General features: G+C 37.2%; 1 long non-coding RNA gene across 2 annotated transcripts in view; it reads right to left on the bottom strand.

Annotated features, from left to right (window-relative positions):
• Nucleotides 1-4521: 4521 nt before the first annotated feature.
• Nucleotides 4522-19459, bottom strand: part of LOC144582341 (uncharacterized) — a 178426-nt gene continuing 163488 nt past the window's right edge. The window contains exons 3-4 of one of the 2 annotated variants that reach the window (XR_013534855.1): nucleotides 16572-16740; nucleotides 4522-16339 (exon numbers count right to left, since the gene is read on the bottom strand). This is a non-coding gene — a long non-coding RNA (uncharacterized LOC144582341). Of the gene's footprint in view, nucleotides 16741-19459 lie in introns of both variants that reach the window. The other variant, XR_013534854.1, reaches the window with a different exon arrangement.

Here is a 19459-nt window from a genome sequence, read left to right on the forward strand (position 1 = left end):
GGACAGTTTTAACTTCAGGACTGGCTTTTCAGATTTTTCCTTTTAAGTTCACATGTAATTCATTACCACTCACCTTCTTGCTTTTAACTGATATTAAAAGATATCAGACCACAGGATCCTAAAGTGTTTCTCAGAGAGTTTTGTTGTTTGTTTTGTTTTCTATTTGCAAACACCAGTATTCATTACCCCCAAATAGAACAATTTAGGAGATTATTTAAAATAATTTTCCAGGACATCAGTTGTAGCAAGAACTTTGAGAATTCCTAGATATTCTGCAAAAATGTGCTTTATGACTCAATGTACAGGATAAAAAGTCCACCAGACTGCCCAAAGCCACATCTTCTATTCTTCCCTTTAGGATGGATCCTGATCCTCTAAGGACTAGACTGAAAGCCGATACGGAGACTACAGAGGATAATGAATGCTAGGGGTTTGGGAGACTTATAGGAATGTAAGGATAATAAAGGGGACATGATTCAGAGCTTCGTGGAAGTTACTTATCTCCATCCTTTCCTTCATCCTTTCTCCTTCCCCTCTATTCATGTTATTTGTTGTGGGTAGAGTACAAGATTTGAAATTTGGGTTAAAAATCCTGGCTTCACAATTTCTTACTTGCTAGGGTCTTTCTTGCTTGTTAAGTGGGAATGATATTCACTTCACAGGTTGTGAGGATTATGTGAGGGAACATTTGCGAAATGGAGAATAACATCCTGATAAGTAGTAAACACTCAACAACTAGAAGCCACTTCTACCCCACTTGTTCAGATGATACTAGAAACCCCTTTAATTATGAAGAAAAAGCCTTCCAATTATAGATTTAAAAGTAAGTAAAATTCAATTTAATATATCGATAGACTCTATACCAGATTTTGATGAAACTTGGAGCCAAGGCTCAACTGACCTTGGAGATTTCTAACAAGAATACTTCGGGTAGTGAAACTGATGCCACACTTCATGCCTTAAATTTCACCACAGTTCTTCAGATAACAGCTGAGGCAGTGGGAAGAGAATTCAGAGAAGTTCGTTAGGTTAATTTTACCTAAAGAAATAAGCAAGCCACTGTTTGCTTTTTTCTTTTTGCCATGTATATTTTTAAGAGATTGTAATGATAACATATTCATGTAGTATTTTTAAATGTATTATTACTTTTAAAGACTTGTTTTCTCCAGTGAGAACACATGGACACAAGGAGGGGAATATCACACACCAAACATCACACACCAGAACTTGTTGGGGGGGTGGAGGCCTAAGGAAGGGATAGCATTAGAAAAAATACCTAATGTAGATTATGGGTTGATGGGTGCAGCACACCGCTATGGCACATGTATACCTACGTAACAAACCTGCATATCTACCCCAGAATTTAAAGAATAAAAAAAGACCTGTTATCTCACTAGTAAATGATACATACATGGCAAGTTATCTCATTTCTAAATGGTAAATTATCAGAAGGAAAATAAAATAAATAATTAAAGCAGGTGAATTATTGCCAATGTTTATTGAGTTCTTAACTCTTGTCAGCGACTGTTCTAAGAGTTTTTCACATGTGACTCCATTCCATCTAACAGTACTCTGATGTTAGATACTCATTGTTTTAACTATACAGGCAAGGAAACAAGCTTACCCAAGATCACAAAACAATAAATAATAGGTCTAGATTCAAGGTCATGTATTCTGGATCCAGAGCACACACTCAGCCTCTTTCCCACCTGCCTATTCCTTAGTTTCTAGATATTGACTAATCAACAAAATGAAATCATTATCCTAGGATTTTTTTTTTTTTTTTTACTTTTTTATTGGATTTTAGGTTTTGGGGTACATGAGCAGAGCATTCAAGACAGTTGCGTAGGAACACACATGGCAGTGTGCTTTTCTTTCCTTCTCCCCTTCACCCACATTTGGCATTTCTCCCCAGGCTATCCCTCCCCACCTCCCCCTCCCACTGGCCCTCCCCTTTTCCCCCCAATAGACCCCAGTGTTTAGTACTCCCCTTTCTGTGTCCATGTGTTCTCATTTTTCATCACCTGCCTATGAGTGAGAATATGCGATGTTTCATTTTCTGTTCTTGTGTCAGTTTGCTGAGGATGACGTTCTCCAGATTCATCCATGTCCCTACAAACGACACGAACTCATCATTTCTGATTGCTGCATAATATTCCATGGTGTATATGTGCCACATTTTTCCAATCCAGTCTATTATCAATGGGCATTTTGGTTGATTCCGGGTCTTCGCTATTGTAAACAGTGCTGCAATGAACATTCGTGTACATGTGTCCTTATAGTAGAATGATTTATAGTGTTTTGGATATATACCCAGTAATGGGATTGCTGGGTCAAATGGAATTTCTATTTCTAAGGCCTTGAGGAATCACCACACTGTCTTCCACAATGGTTGAACTAATTTACACTCCCACCAACAGTGTAAAAGTGTATGTGTGCTATGCTGTATATACCTAAACTAAGGTCGGCTGGTTACCAAAGACTTTTAAATTGAATAAAATAATCCTAGGTCATTAAGAACCTAGGTCATTTTTTTTTTTTTTTTCCGCAAAAACACCCAGTACCTTTACTTAAGCTTCACCCACTTAACAATACGCTCAATATGAGCAGTTTGACTCCCAAGCCTAGGTCAGGCCTGAGTGTTTCTCATGAGCCATAGTCTTAAGCTGAGGAGCCTTAAGAGTTTGTGGAGGGAGAGCCCCCCTGCCAGCAGGGGGCCGTGATCACAGAAGTCTGTGGAAAGAGTGGGATCTAAGGAGTCCTGGGAGGCAGGCTTAAAGGTCCAGGCCTGGCATGATCAGTGTCCAGGAAAGGCCCCCAGTTCCTATGGCTCTGTGCATAAGGGCCATTTGTTCTTGACCGACTTCACTCCAACGGTGTCTCGTGGACCAAAGCTAGGGAGTGGGCAGAAGGTGATGGCTGGTTGGAGAGAAGCCAGGCCGTCTAGTGGGGGAGGATGGTTGGAACATAGCATTGAAGTGGGCTCGACTTTCAAGCTGCATACGGTGGCCCAGTGGGGAGGCAAGTCCACAGACAAAATGGATTTGAACCAGCCCTGACTGCCCCCCAGATACCAGCCATCCATAGGAGTCCAGGTTTGGACTGAAACGTACCTTATGAATAGCCTCCAGCTGCAGCCTGTCCAGGCAGAGTTGAGAATGCCCCTCTCCCTCCTGCATGCGTAGCATTGGTTCTTAATGACCTAGGATTATTTTATTCAATTTAAAAGTCTTTTGGTAACCAGCCAACCTTAGTTTAGGTATATACAGCATAGCACACATACACACACACACACACACACACACACACGCAAAACAGTTGGCAATTGTCTTCTTCATTTATAATCATATGATTTTAAAGGTAAACAATATTGGTACTAAGTCATGAAGCCCCTGATTTTACTGACAGAAATTAGGAGATGTGACTAAAGTACTGAAGTCATCCAGTTAATTCATAAGAAAATCATTACGAAAAGTTGGGCTTCTTATCTGCCAGTTCAGAGCTGTTTGCTCTATTTTACCATCTTATAGTGATGACAGCAATGAGGACTCACTATGTGCTCTGTTAAGCTGTTGATTAAAGTTATCCTATATCATCTTTCCAAAAATTCTTTTTGATATTTTTATACGAACTTTACAGATGAGCAAACTTATATGGCCTATGTATGTATAAGCCAGTTTAGGTTATTATCTTTCACATTAATAGTATTGCATGTACCAGATATATTAATTTAAATACATAGACAACCGAAGGACTTTAGTTTTATTTTTGGGTTATTCCATTTAGCACTCTTGTCAATTCTCTGAGTAGTACCCATCTCTGTGTAAGATTACATTGAGAATATTAGTATTCTCTGCTACCTATTGGTCTTGTTAACATAAAAACAAAGAATAAAAGCAAAAAGTCCCACAGGCTAAAGAGCCTCTCTTCTAAGTGAAAATCCTTTGGTAAAAAGCACTAGAACTTATTTTGTTTTATCATTTCTTTCAACATTTAGAAAGCAAATGTTAGCCCAAGAGCTGAACTTCCTCTGTATGTTCCATAAAATCCAGTCCACATCTGTGTGCTTTTCAAGCATGTGAATCTAGCACCATTCTGGAGGAATATGGAAACCATTCAATAGTTGCTATATGAAGAGGAATAAAATGTCACTTAAAATTATAAAGCAGTGCAGAATTCTGTTAACATTTGCAAATAATGCAGGCTTGTTTGTTTCTACTTTTGGTTTTGTACGTTGTTTTAGTTCTTTTGTAATCTCTCCACTTCTATTGCTCAGTTATTATCTGCTTATCAAATCATCTATTGATGAGGGATATCGAAGGCAGGACAGCACTTTTCACTTATAACCTAGGGAACATAATGGACTCATGGACTGACACTCTGAGGATTATTTAACATTAAATGCAAGTTAGAATTAAATTATGGTTATTCAATCACTGATAAATAACTACTTAATTACAAATGAATTAATAATTATTACTAAATGAATATCAAAGTGCAAATCATCCGAGAAATCAAAATTCTAAAGAGGAGGCTTAAGGACAAGAATGCAAACTGATTTTCTTAACTAAGTCTACATAGACAATTCCTTATTAATATTTAAGGAAGAAAACACAAAAACCAACAGTCATTCGTTTCCAGAATTCCATCTTTTCTAGATCCTCTGGGCCAATTACATTTGTTTGATTAAAGTCAAATGTTGATTTAACCTTCAAGATATTTTATGCTCTGGGGGCAGCTTCACACACCCCTTCCACTCATAATCCATTCTAAAAAAGCAAATACAGGCTGATTATACTAAATAAATAAACTCATAAAAGAATTTTATACTTGTGACAAATAATCAGTTATCCCCAAGTGGACATACATCATGCATCTTCTCATCCATATTGTATATAAATTGTTAACTGATGTTCAAAGGGCTTAAATGAACAAAAAAAAAATTAAAACATTTGGGAAAAGGAAAGATTCTTGCCTGTCAGTATTGAAAATGTACCTTTCAGAAATTAAGAATGTGCTTCTTACTGGTTAAATAAACCAAAAGAAAAAAGAAAAAAAAATGGGAGTATTCTATATTGTGTGATTCAACTCTGTGACCAGGAAACTGTATTCATGATTGTTTTCTTAGCATGCAGGCAGCTTTTAAAACACTTAGAGGACAGTTTGCTCTTTAAATTGCATCCCTACTTAAAAATGACTATCAGTGAAATTCCTAAAGTACAGCATTGCTTAATTGTAAGACTTGAGGGTCTCTTTAGAAGAACTCCAATCTCACAATCCAGGACTTGCTTAGACTTCAGGAATGTCTCTTTTAATCTAAACAAGTAGATTTCATAACTCTGTTGGTGGCTCTATCTGGGTAATAAGTTGTGGAAGATTATATTTTCCAAGATGTCTGCAAGAACAGCTTGTATTCCACATGCTGTACTACAATTGTTTCTTACTCTTGAATCTGTGCAGGGTTATGGTTTGCTGATAACTGATGGAATGCAGCAAATTGATACAACATGACCTTATGACTTCCAAGCCTAAGTCAAAAAAGCCAATGCAGCTTTCACCTTGATCACTGGAAAGCTTGTTTTTGGAGCTTTCTGCTGTCATAAATATTTAAAAATCCTGAGACCACTGTACTAAGAGGAAGCTTAAGCCACATAAAAAGACCACATGTTGGTGTTACCTTTAATTACCCAGCTGTATTAGTCTGTTCTCAGACTGATAATAAAGACACATTCAAGACTGGGTAATTTATAGAGGAAAGAGGTTATAATTGACTCACATTTCAGCATTGCTGGGGAGGCCTCAGGAAACTTAAGATCATGATGGAAGGGGAAGTAAACATGTCCTACTTCACATGGCAGCAGGAGAGAGAAGAATCACTGCCCAGTGAAAAGAGAAGCCCTTTATAAAACCATCAGATCTCAAAATAACTAACTCAGTATCATGAGAATAGGATGGGAAAACTGTGCCCATGATTCAATTATCTTTATCTGGTCCCTCCCACGACACATGGGGATTATGGGAACTACAATTCAAGATTAAGATTTGGGTGTGGACAGAGCCAAACCATATTACCAGCTGAAGTGCCAGTCCATAGCCAGCATCAACCACAATATACATCAGTGTGGAATACCATGAGAACATCCATGTTCAATAAAAATATATTAATCATACATGAAGTTTTAAATTCCCTATTAGCCACATTTTAAAAATTAAATAGAAATGAATGAAATAATTCTGTTGGGAGCTGTGGTGGCTCTGGCCAGTTGTCCGGGTGCTTGAGGAGGCGAGGCTATGAGTTCAAGGCCAACCTGAGCAACATAACAAGCTCTCATTGATTAACAAGAAATAATTCTGTTAATGTATTTTACTTTACCCATTATATCTAAAAGAGTATTATTCAACATATCATCAATATACAAATTATTAACAAGATAGCTTAAATTATTTTACTTTCTATACAAAGTCTTTGAAATAGTGTGTGTGTGTGTGTGTGTGTGTTTCGAACTTAGAGCACAACTAAATTCACTAGACACATTTCAAGCATTCAATAGCCATGTGTGATTATTGCTTTCTCTACTGGACAACACAGCTCTGGAAAATTCCAGACTTCAGTCCTCAAATTCTCCCCCAACCCTATAGCAACTATGGAGTCTTAACTGGGAAGACTCCACAGTTGCTATAGGGGTAGGGGAATTACGTCTCTCCGTAATCTTTACACACAAAATACAGGATTTAATCTGCTAAATTTGGAGATAATGATTGGCCCTGATAGTGAAACCTAGGTACTGCAGGAAATGTGGGTTATGAGAACATATGTGTTTTTTGCCCTCTGTTTTAAGCTTAATTATTTTTTAGAAAGAATTTTTTAGAATAGAATCTTAGAGGCCCTTAGAAAAGGTCTTTAAAAGTTTTTATTTCAACCTCCTACCTAGTGCTAAAACCATGACTATATCATCCTCAGAAAATGTTCTATTCATCTTTGCTTGATGATTTACAAGTTATACCTCACAAGAAAATGTATTGAATTTTTTAGTGATTTTTACCTTTTGAAATTTTCCTTTATATTGAATTTTAAAATGACCTTTTTATAATTTCTCTTCACCAGTGCTATTTTGGCCTCTGGAACTATAGGTCTAATCCCTCCGATGTAATAGCCTTCAGACAAGATAACAAATATATTTTCTCTGCCCATATCACCCCACTTCAACCCCCATATTCCTTTTTCTAGGCTGAACACCAAAATTTCTTCAGTTGCTTTTTTGTAAGACATAGCTTTAAAACTTTAACCACTAGAATAAATTCCCTTAGCTTTCCACCTTCTGACTCTTCATAAATCTCAAATTTTTCAATGTAATACTCAAAAGGGAATATATGCTCCAGATATGGCCTGGTCAATACACGGTTGAGTAAAACAGTCTGTCTTGTTCTAGGTGATGTATTTTCATGAAGGTAAGAAAGATTGCTGCTCTCCAAAGGTATTTTAATGAAGCCAGGGCTCCCTCTATCTAAACACAAATGATTGGCACTGATAGTGGGTTAAGAGATAGTAGGGACGAAACACAAATAGTCCCTTAGCTGCATGCAGCACCTTAATACTGTAGTAAGAGCCTGGGACTCAGGATCAGAAGACTGACCTTAATTTCAATCAGCAATTTACTAGATATGTGACTTCAGTACATTTATTTATACTGTCTGTGTCACACTTTGTTTAAAAAAATTTATAAGAATATCATAAGAATATCCTAATATAGAAATGTGGCATTATGTATTTGCCTAATACATAATTTGCAATCTGTAATTATGCAAACTTAAAATCTTTTTTTAATTACTATCTACCAAAGATTAAAACTTGATGCTTATTTTCATATAATTTTATCTTCCTGATTTTGACTTATTATTACAGCTGTGGAAAACTTCCTTTAAAATGTTATTTAGTCTGGTTTAGTAATTCAATAAACATTTACTAAGCATTTTTTCAGTATGACACATAGCATCATTGATTCTCCTCAATGCCTTAGAAAGTTGACAAAGGTTCAAAGTTTCTAGGTCATCAATCAACTGCCTACAGATATGTTGGAGTATTTTAATCAAAAGGCGTGATTTGACTCTGGATTCAGTATGCTGTTCTTTGTACCTGATGATCCGGAACCCTGGGTCAGGTTACCCAGGGCAGCAGCAGCAGCAGCAGTAGCCAGTAGACCCAACTCCCCTTTAGGGCTGCTACAAGGAGCAACCTGTACAGCTTTCTACTCCATTCTGAAGCTCTAACGTGGTCCAAGTGAGCCAAACAAACACCGCAGAATAAAAGAGCCTGTTTTATTAATGTAGATGTTGGATCTGGAGACTCTCAGACTCAGACTGGTGCAGGGCAGTAAGCTGTTAAGTATCTGGAACTTAATCATGGAATAAACCACTCCTCTGCAAGGCTTCTGGTGGCACCAGACTCAGGAACAAGTGTAACATTTGGACTTAGTATGTCAGTACACAATATACTCCCACTGAAAAAGCCTCGAAGAAAGAAGCAAGCACATTTTCCATTTTTCTTCCCTTTAATTCATTTTCTATTCTGTCTCATACAATAACCTTTATATAAAGTATAGCAACTTTAACTCTACACTCACTGTGAATGGCATGGCAGAGAATGGCAAAGTATTTTTCTGGTATGACCTGGCATAGGTATATTACAGCTTTCTCCCTGTCTATAAGTCATATATGCTTGAAGGGACCTTCTGGATCAGCTAGTGTGAGATACTCAGTTTACAGGAGAGATTGAACTTTGGAAGGTTGTTTAAGACCCATGACGAATTAACAGCAGCACAGACTACAATTTCTTATCAAATGAATTTTCTCTATGCCATACTGATTAAGCAATGAGGAGTTAAGTTGCTGAGAATGTCACAAACATGCAAACATACACACGTACACTCAGGCATACACACATTAAGTTGGAGTGCGAAAGAAACTGAAACCAACATTACTTCTAATCTGATTCACGGCAGTTTCTCTTCATAAATAGAAAACGGATGGTCTGGGCGCGGTGGCTCACGCCTGTAATCCCAGCACTTTGGGAGGCTGAGGCGGGTGGATCACGAGGTCAAGAGATCAAGACCATCCTGGTAGACATGGTGAAACCCCGTCTCTACTAAAAATACAAAAAAATTAGCTGGGCATGGTGGCGCGTGCCTGTAATCCCAGCTACTCAGGAGGCTGAGGCAGGAGAATTGCCTGAACCCAGGAGGCCGAGGTTGCTGTGAGCCGAGATTGCACCATTGCACTCCAGCCTGGGTAACGAGAGCAAAACTCCGTCTCAAAAAAAAAAAAAAAAGAAAACGGAGGGACTAGTTTTGTATTTATGTTTTTCTTTTAAAGCTGCAATGAACTGACTGAATTGATCCACCCTCATTGCGCACAACCAGTCTTAGTAGCATACCCTATCCTAAAACTCCATTAACATCTACAGAAATAGGGGGTCTTGCATAACTCTCTATTAAGTGGCATTGAAATTAACAAAGCAGAATGGGATCAATCATGGAAGGTTACCTGAAAGGTAAATCTTTAAGGTGGTGAGAGTAACAAATACATTGATAAAGAAAAATGAGGATAATGTAAATTAAAACACCTTCTAAAAACATAGAAATGGAAACAATCAAGTGGTATGAGAAAGGTGGAAAGCAAATATTCTTGGCTAGGGCAGGGGCAGATGTACGGAAATCTGGTAAAAAGTGGTGTGAAAGCGTGGCCACTGTCTCAACACCATCTAGATATGCATAATGGCATTATGCCACTTCTGCTTATTGTACAGGGCAATAATCCCAGCAGTGAAAACAATGTGGAGGCACTTAATATTTGTAATATCATATGGGGCAGGTTCCAAAGTTAAATGCATTTCTCCCAAACATGGAGTTGGTTAGAATGAATTAACATGAAATTCATTGTACAAAAAGAGAGAGCAGAAGTGCTCACACTTCACTGAGTTTTTCATCTAAGTAATTCTGTGAAATCAAAGCAAGTACTGTGTTTGAACTACTCTGTCAGAAACTATATATGCCATGCATTTATTAGCATTTCATGGTTTAACAAGCACATTCACAAATACATTTTGTTTTATATAACTCCGTCATTAACCCTATGAGTTAGGCTATTATTATTCACATCTCACAGATGAACAAAGCCCAGCCTTGAGAAATTCGGTGAGTTGCCTGAGGTCACTCCGCTTGTGGTGTCAGTGCTGGAGCTCATACCCAGGTTCTGAATCCAAATCAATTTATCTTTCCACTGAAAGGAACCATTTCAGGGAATAATGATGAACACCTTGTTGGACCCACCACCTTGAGTAGCCTTCTGACAGAACGGATTTCTGTTAAGGTGTTCTTAGGTATCATAGAGATGAATATTAGACAAGAGTCCCCTTCTCTGCAGGACACTTTATAATCTGTCTGTCTGACTGCTCACATGGGCAACTCTGTGAACACCAAATACATGACAGGACAATGGGTCATATGATAGAGTTTATGCATATAGAAGCTTGGAATGTCTATGGCTCTCTGTGTAGCAAAATGGCAACTTGAATAATTGGTTTAATAGGATTTATTGAAATTTTGACCTTTATGCTTTCTGGGGAAGATGAGTTATGTAGACAGCAAAATTGATTTACTTTTAAATTGGCTTTTCTAAAATAATTAGTCTCGTTTTGCATTTAGTCTTTAGCTATTGCTCTGCTGCCTAAAATTGTATGTTTTTACATTTTCTGAGGCAGACCTTATTAAAATATTCACTGCTACTTTATATTTCAGTGCTTTAGTTTCAGTTTCATATTTAGGAAATTGATATATTTTCAAATTATATATCAGAGCCATTGTGTCAATGCAATTTCCTTTCTGTTTTTGCTGTGTTTACTTTAATCAAGATGTTTTTTGCTTTCTTTACTCAGACACATACTCTTGTATGACTTTTTTTGTATGTGTGCTTTCTAATATTTTTTTCTTGCCCAGTGGCTATTAGTATTTTGCCTTATTCAAAATTCGTTCATGTCAATTTCAAATAGATTTTTTAAAGAACTTCAAACATTTGTTCCCATTTTACTGTATGAGACAGGTCCTATCATTTATCTAACAATGACCAACATGGCTTCTTTATATGTCTCCTCAGAATAGGTTCTCCCCAGTTCTTCATTTTACCTCAAAGAATCAGGATGACAACAGAAAACCCCAGCAGGAAAAGAAAATGGTTGTCCTATAACTTTTTAAAAAACAGCAATAAATTATATTATTGGCATCATAAGAAAAAGTCTGTTGCTGATGACGTTAAAAAGTTGACATGGTGCCATTTAAATTGACTCTGCTCCTAGACAAGCATGAATAGTATTTACTCAGTCCCAGAAAATGTGATCCTCAGGTTGAATCTGGAAATAAAAACTCTACGGGTCTGTCAATTTTTATTTTCTTAAATCTGAGGCTGATATTTAAAACTGCTGAAAGACAAAATTGGCTGTTTGATTGAAGCAGCATAGCATTGTAGCTCACACACTTCTACTCAGAGAAATATGATGCCCTAAGTTTAAAACTTTAACACAGAGCTTAGCTATTTAAGGCTTATAATATGCTGAATTTGTAGAGTATATTTTAGTTTACAAATATTGCTTTGAAACTGGCAGCAACATTAAGAGGTTTGTAGAAAGCATACACTGTAAATCCCAGTTTAGAGCAGAGAGGAGTGGAGGTCAGTCAGAAGGTCTAAGTGACTCACAAAGGGCAAACAGCTAATTAGAAGAAGATCCAGGTTTCCTAATACCTAGTCCATGTTATTTGTACTATTTGGGTTGAGCCATTTTTAAATGTCTGTGCTATTAGAGCATTTTTAGACTAATAAGAAGGAAAATTTCTTATGGTCTTTCAAATGTTCTTGCAATGAATATTACCATTGTTGGTGATTTTTGTGTGGGAGTATGGAATGTGGAGTAGGAGGAAATAGGTTTGAGTTTTATGTAATTACTAATTAGTTTGAAAATATTTCATGACAATGTGACTTAATATGCTTTTCCTTCTACATAGCAGGAGTTCAATTAATTAATTGTGATACTTATTAAAACTGTGAAGTAAATATTTCCACATGGGTTTAAAAATTGTGGATGAGGAATATACATCATTAACTCATGTTAATAAATAAAATATTTAAATACTCACTTTACACTCTGATCTTCCTGAAGACAGTTTATTTCATTTTATATCTGAGATTCTATATTCTACTGCACTCTACCTCTGATTTATTTTAAAAGAAATCTTAATAGTAATCGAAATGGAAAGTTAGTAACTCAAACTTATCAGAATTGAGAAAGGTTCTAGTTTAAGAAATTTGTCCCTATTCACTCAGAAAATAGCATTTAATCTAAAGGAAGATGCTTTCTCCCATTCAGGAGGGAGAAATGTTGTTGTTCTCTGTTGCTTGAGTCTTTCCCTAGTCCAGCACCTATCCCTGAACCCAACTGCCAACTCCAATTTCAGAAAGCAGCATTGGTAAAACACTCTCACCTGCATGGAGGAGCAGTGAAGCCATTCCTCTTTAGTCAATTATTTAATGTCATGCTCCCAAACCAGCAGGATCCACAAACTCTCTTAATGCCAGAAAGACCTCTTTATTTGTGAACAACATATTCCAGAAAGCTCCATACACATACAATCAATAAAGCACCACTCAGGGCCTTGGCAGTTGGTGATTCAATGGTATTTGTTCTGTTTATTTCATTGCTGTTTATGGAGGACCGTTGTGCAAGGAAAATTAAAGCTTAAAAAAGAAAGATAGTTCTGCCAATATTGCATTGGTGGAAACTGCACTATTGATTCTCATTCGCCTCATGAGTCACCCAGGATTTTCCCCTATTTCCTGTCAATGGAGATTTTCTGATAGGGTTTTGAAGGATAAACTGTGTCTCATGGTCAGGGCAGGCAGAACAGCATTAATGATTAAAAGCGAGTAGCTTTTAGGTAGACTGCATGGGTTTGGAGCCTGACTTCACAACTTACTAGTTATGTGACCTTGTGCAAATTTCCTAACATCTGTGCTTCAAATTCCACATCTGTAAGTGGAGACAACGACAATAGTACCTACTTAGTAGAGATGTCATGAGGATCATAAAAATTAATGCATGCTAAGGTCTTAAAATAATGTGTCGCACATGGAACGTGCTCAGTATGTATCTGTCATTATAATCAGCTCAGGTGCCCAACTAGCCCAGTGATAAGTATGTTCATCTTCAGGAAAAAAACACCTATATGTGATTCTGTTATCTCTAATGCATGATGACCACAGAAGTCATAAATCAAAGGTCACCTCAGCACCTCATTCAAAGTATGGTCAGGAAAATGTACTGAAAGAGCTCTATTCTGTAAGTGAAAAGACAAAGATTTTAGTCCACGTTTGCCATTAACTTGCTGTGATCTTGGGCAGTTAAGCATCTCTTTGTCCCACTTTTTAGAACTATAAAACTAAGGGAATCTTCCAAAGGCTTATTCAGACTTACTACCCTACAATTACCTGACCTTTGAGGAATAAATGAAAAATCTAAATGGTTCAGTAAACTGAAAACAATTCGTTCAGTGAATATTTGAGTGCCACAAACAGTTGAATTTTCCCTCCTGGAGTTTGCCTTCTAGAGAAGAGAATCCATAAATCAATATAGACTAACAAATATACAAAAATATTTCAGGTAGTAAAAAGTGCTATGAGGGAAATAACATATGGTGAAGGGATATGAAAGACTGGGTTACTTCAGTTTAGGTGGTCAGGAAAGTTCTCTTCCAGGTGTTATATAAGTTGAGAACTGAAGGGCAAGAAGAAGCCAGCTACGTGAAGACTCAAGGAAAGAGCAGTCCAAGCAGAGGGACCAGTGGTTCAAGCCCAAGGTAGAAACTGGTTTGGAGTATCTGAGTATAAAAGGAAGACAACAAATGTGGGAAAGAGAGAGTAGAAGAGTCTCGGGAGGGGAGGTGGACCCTTGTAAGCCTCATAGCTGTGGCGAAGAGTTCAGGTTTTATTCCAAATGTGATAGGAGCCATTATGTTTTAAATAATGGGGGCTGGGTGGCTTATTCTGACTTGTGGTTTACAGTGTCTTTTTAAAAATAAGGACTGGTGCCAGAAACCTCATTCATGGTGACAGTCACAATTTTCTAAAGAGAGGGATGAATTACCTACTTCATTAATTCAACAGTCCTGATTCTTTGTCTCAATTTAGCTTTCAACTGAGAGATCATTTGGCAAGTTGTATAATTCATAATTGCCTCCTTTTATTATTAGGAAAATAAGAATCAAACTATATTTTTACCTTATATTTGGAGGTATGACAAGAACTGACATTATACTGTAAAAGCCTTTTGAGTTGCTTTAAGGATAGTGTATCTTACACATTTTCCATACAGTGTTTAAAAGCTCCATATTCCTATAGACAATGGGGAGAAGGGCAACAGGGAACATAGAGTAGACATCTACAGTAGCCAGTCATTAAAATTACAGGCTCAGAACCAAACTACTAAATTGGTATGTACAATTCTGAGAAAGTTACTTAACTCCATCTGCAAATGAGAATCATAACACTGGTAATAGTGCCTCATTCATAGAGTTATTGGGAATGTTAAATGAAATAATGTTCCTATAAATTGCTTAGTACAGTAATTGGTAGGTAAGTACCCAGTTGATAAAACCACTACTTCTTTTGGTTCTCGGTCATCCACCCTGGCCACTCTATTCCCATTTTGGGGGACTCGCACATTCCTATATTAAATGACGCTCTGCCATCCACTATGAAAAATGACTGCACTGTGACCTATTCTAGGCCAATCAGGGTAATTATGGTGCAAAGATGATGGAGTTACTATATTCACAGCAAGGCTATCTCTGCTACACAAGAGATGTGGGGTTGTCCTCCACCACCACCATTCCCACTGCCTCAAGGTGCTTTGGTACATAACCTATATTTTCCAAATGCAACCCTCCAGCCTCCTTTTGATATATCTCCCACCAATTCATTTCCCTTAGCTTTAAATAGCCGGAATGAATTTATTTAGTTACAAACAAATGATTCCTAGGGAATACAGGCTAGAACCTTCCCTCTGGCTCTCCCTCTAAGGCCTTCCTCTCCTCTACTTGATTACATCTTCTAAGATGGTTGAATTGCTAGATGACAGCTAGTGTTAATATCACAGCTGCCTAGCCTTGCTTAATGTGTAGGCCAGAATCCTGTACAACAGAAGTCTTCCTTTCACTAAGGAGATTTACAATAAATCTCACCTCCTCCAAGAAGTAGAAATGCAGACCACTCTCCCCTTCATATTACCATCATACATGGTTATCAAGGCTAGTACTGTCTACACTCTGTTTTGCATCAGAATTATTTAAGTATGTACCTGTTTCTCCTCTGGACTGTTAGCACACAGAATGCATGAATTACATATTACTCATTTTAAAAAATATCTGATACACATTTAATTCATTAATATAATATCATTTGAGAATTATATCATTGTAGCTAATAGTTACAACTCCCTTTGACAACTACCTTTAATCCTGGTCCCCTTCAGGACCCAAAGGTAACAAGAATCATCATATTGACATAAGGCTATCAACTGTGGCTGCCAGACTGTCACCAAACAACCACCTATCACCCATGTGAGTAACACTTCTGCCACTGGGCAATGGGAAGACCTACCTTGGAGGGTATTGTTCCAGGGTCATTGCTATGCATCACAGTGATTATGGAGAAAATAAATAGTAGAGAGAGAAAGAGAGAGAGAGAGAGAGAGAGAGAGAGTGTGTGTGTGTGTGTGTGTGTGTTGTACATTTTCATAGAGTATCATGCTGGATGCATCACTTTATATAGTTAATTTTTCTCTAACATCATGTCTTGAAGACTTTTCCACTTATGGATCTACCTCCCTCTTTACAAATGATGGATGGTTTTCCATTGTATGGATACCTCAGAATTGGTTTTGCCAGTCTCTAAATGATGGGCATGTAAGTCATTTCTGATTTTTCACTGTTATTTTCAACACATCAGTGAACACTTCGGTACATGCCCCCTTGGGTTCAAGTACACTTTCTAAGATGGATAAGTGAGAATCACTGGCTTTCTCTTTGATTTTGTGTCCCTCTCACACTGTCCAGCACAATATCTGGCTTTTAATAAGCCTTCAGAATATTTTTAGATGAATTTGAATAATTAAAGCTTACCTTGTCCCTTCTAGTTCTTGTTTCTCAAATAGAAATACAGTCCAGAGATAATGTGTTAATATTGTCTAGGCTGAGAACTGAGGTACCTCCTCAGTTCTAAAGAAGGCTGGGAAGTCTTTCTGCAGACACAATCAGATCCAGTAGTAATTATAAGTTTTAAAGGACCTCATTGAAACAGGCAAAAAACAAAATTTGTATTAGACCTAAAGAGGTATTGCATCTATTGAAGATATTGCAGCCATTTTTTATAGCAACAAAACTTATCAACATCTCTTTTTCTGCAGCCCAAATCCCTCCCATTTACTGATGATAAAATTATTGTGCCCATAATAAACATTAAAGGATATTTACGCAGTGTTCATCTACTGCATAGTTTCCATACACTTTATATGGCTTCATTCACTTGCAGCAGAGGCACATTAATAGCAAATGCTGAATGATAAATTATTTCTCATGGGAAAGATAGTTAATTTCTCTGTGTGTCACAATTCAATGCATCATCCTGGTTGAGGAAGCAGACCTGTGGAGAGGAAACCACAAAAAAGACAAATCAATGCAAAGCTCTGTGATCCAAGGCTAAGGTCATTTTTAATGGAATAAAAGACACTCCAGAGCTTAGTTATTATACCACAATCACATGCCACTGTACCCTCAACTATAATTAGAACACAATAATACACATCCTGGGATGTTTTCTTTAATTGGCACTGAAAGCTGAGGGAGGGGAGAAAAAGAACTATTTGTCAGGTACTAAGATTTAAAAAGAATAAAGTATAACATTGAAGAAATAAATTATGCATTTTGTGTTTTTTTAATTACAATTTCTAATTTTACTTTGCTTGTCCCTACCTAAGCTAGTCACCAGATATAAAGCATCCTTCCCCTAAACAATGTTGAAATTAATGACCTCATTCCTGTGGGGTTACAGACAGCAATCATGAAGCCATCCCTATTTTAGAGGTTAAATAGTTTGATTGCAAGCTTCCTGTTGTTAGGGATCAATCATATCATGCATTGCTTGGGTTGGGGAGCAGCAGAGGTGATGTTGGAGGGAATTGGGTGGCCTACTAAGGTGCGACATTTTTGAGAGCATGTGAAAACAATGTATGCAAAAATTTAGCCTCCAACTTCAGACCCTACTGTTTTTCTAGTTCTGCTACCAGCTACCTCCTTCAATAAACATGTTTTCTTCTCTCTCTCTTTTTTTTTTTTTTACGACGGAGTCTCACTCTGTTGCCCAGGCTGGAGTGCAGTGGCGAGATCTTGGCTCACTGCAACCTCCGCGACCCAGGTTCAAGTGAATTCTCCTGCCTCAGCCTCCTGAGTAGCTGGTATTACAGCAGTGTGCCACCACGCCCAGCTAATTTTTGTATTTTTAGTAGAGACAGGGTTTTACGATGTTGGTCAGGCTGCTTTTGAACTCCTGACCTCATGATCTGCTCACCTTGGCCTCCCAAAATGCTGGGATTACAGGCATAAACCACTGTACTTGGCAGTTTTCTTAATATGACTTGAGTTAAATGTACTTTCTTGATACCCTAAATTCCACAACTTGAAAAGTAGTCGAGTGTCAAGATTTATGATAATTTATCATAAGAAATAACCAAGTGCTTTCCTGGAGTGTGAGGTCCTTTTCATGAGCACAATTTTTGTACATTTGCATGGAACCGTATTTTTATCTTTTACTTCAAGTTGTTTCTGTCCATATTTCTTTAGCTAAGTGTAATTGAAGTTAGAAGACAGAATTGAATCCATAGAAAGATCCTTCTCATGAGTAATCTTACCTCACTTGGCTTCTGTTTGGTAAGCAAGGCTACTCCTGACACATGTGGCAGTCTGAAAAGTTTTTACTGAGCCAGACTGCAGAGTTCTTGGAAACCACATACTCTCTTCATGGGAATTATGATTCTACTCAGGCTGGGAGGAGTACATTAACTGAAGCATCTGAGAATATGTTAAACTGAATCCTTTCCAAGTCACAATTGTTTTTTTGAAGAGGGAGAGAAGAAAAAAAGACTAAACTTAATTCAGGTTAAACAGAAGTAGAGTAAAGAGGATGTGAAAGAAATTCTTATTAAGAGAAAAAAAGTATGTGGAAATGGAAGTGAGTTAAATGTTCCCTCCTTGAAGGAAAATGTGGAAACTGGGGGGAAAAAATTTTTCACTAAATTAAAGGAAACAATGTTTTTGTTTTTTTATTTGAATAACACTCAAATAAGAAAAAAAATAGTGGTTTTATTGTTTTCAAGAATAATGTAAATCGCTAAATCATTAATAGTGTTTCATGCAGTTCTATGGTAATAACTTTGACAATCTTATGGAAAATTGATTATTTTCTAAGGAAATGTGTAGAAAGTTAAAATAGCAAAATGGGCTAAAGAAGAGATTGGAAGTTCTAAGAAACAATCATACTATGAGAAATGAAGAGAGATACCAAAGAAGTACTCTCTCCTTGCCTTAGGTACCCTACCCAGTTGGATGTATGAATAGATTTTTCCCCCAAATATTTCCTGAATAAGTAACTCTAATATTACTTAAATTATTTCAGAGAATAGAGAATGAAGGAATGCTTCATAGCTGGTTTACATATAACTAGAACAAATTATATGTCATTAGTACTTACATGTATTTAGGGGGAAAAAAGATGTTATGTTTGCCTGTATGTAGGACAACTGAAATATATTTATGGCAAAAAGCATTTTTTAAAAAGGTTAAAAGGCTGGCTGGGCACAGTGGCTCATGCCTATAATCTCAGCACTTTAGGAGACCAAGGCGGGTGGATCACGAGGTCAAGAGATAGAGACCATCCTGGTCAACAAGGTGAAACCCCATCTCTACTAAAAATACAAAAATTAGCTGGGCATGGTGGTGCGTACCTGTAGTCCCAGCTACTCAGGAGGCTGAGGCAGGAGAATTGCTTGAACCCAGGAGGCGGAGATTGCAGTGAGCCAAGATTGCGCCATTGCACTCCAGCCTGGGTAACAAGAGTGAAACTCCCTCTCAAAAAAAAAAAAAAAAAAGATTAAGAGGCAAAGCACAAACTTTAAAAATATGTGCAACATGCATGATACTATATTACTTTCCTTTACACACACACAAGGACACACACAAACACACACATAAATCAATAAGAAAAATTTTTAAATCTGCATACAAATGTGGGCAAAAGGCATACACAGAAAATTTATGAAGAAATGCAAATACTACATAGAAATGCTATACTTATAAGTAATCAAAAT

The sequence above is a fragment of the Callithrix jacchus genome, chromosome 4 (genome assembly GCF_049354715.1).
Source record: "Callithrix jacchus isolate 240 chromosome 4, calJac240_pri, whole genome shotgun sequence".
In the NCBI taxonomy this organism is placed as follows: Eukaryota; Metazoa; Chordata; class Mammalia; order Primates; family Cebidae; genus Callithrix; species Callithrix jacchus.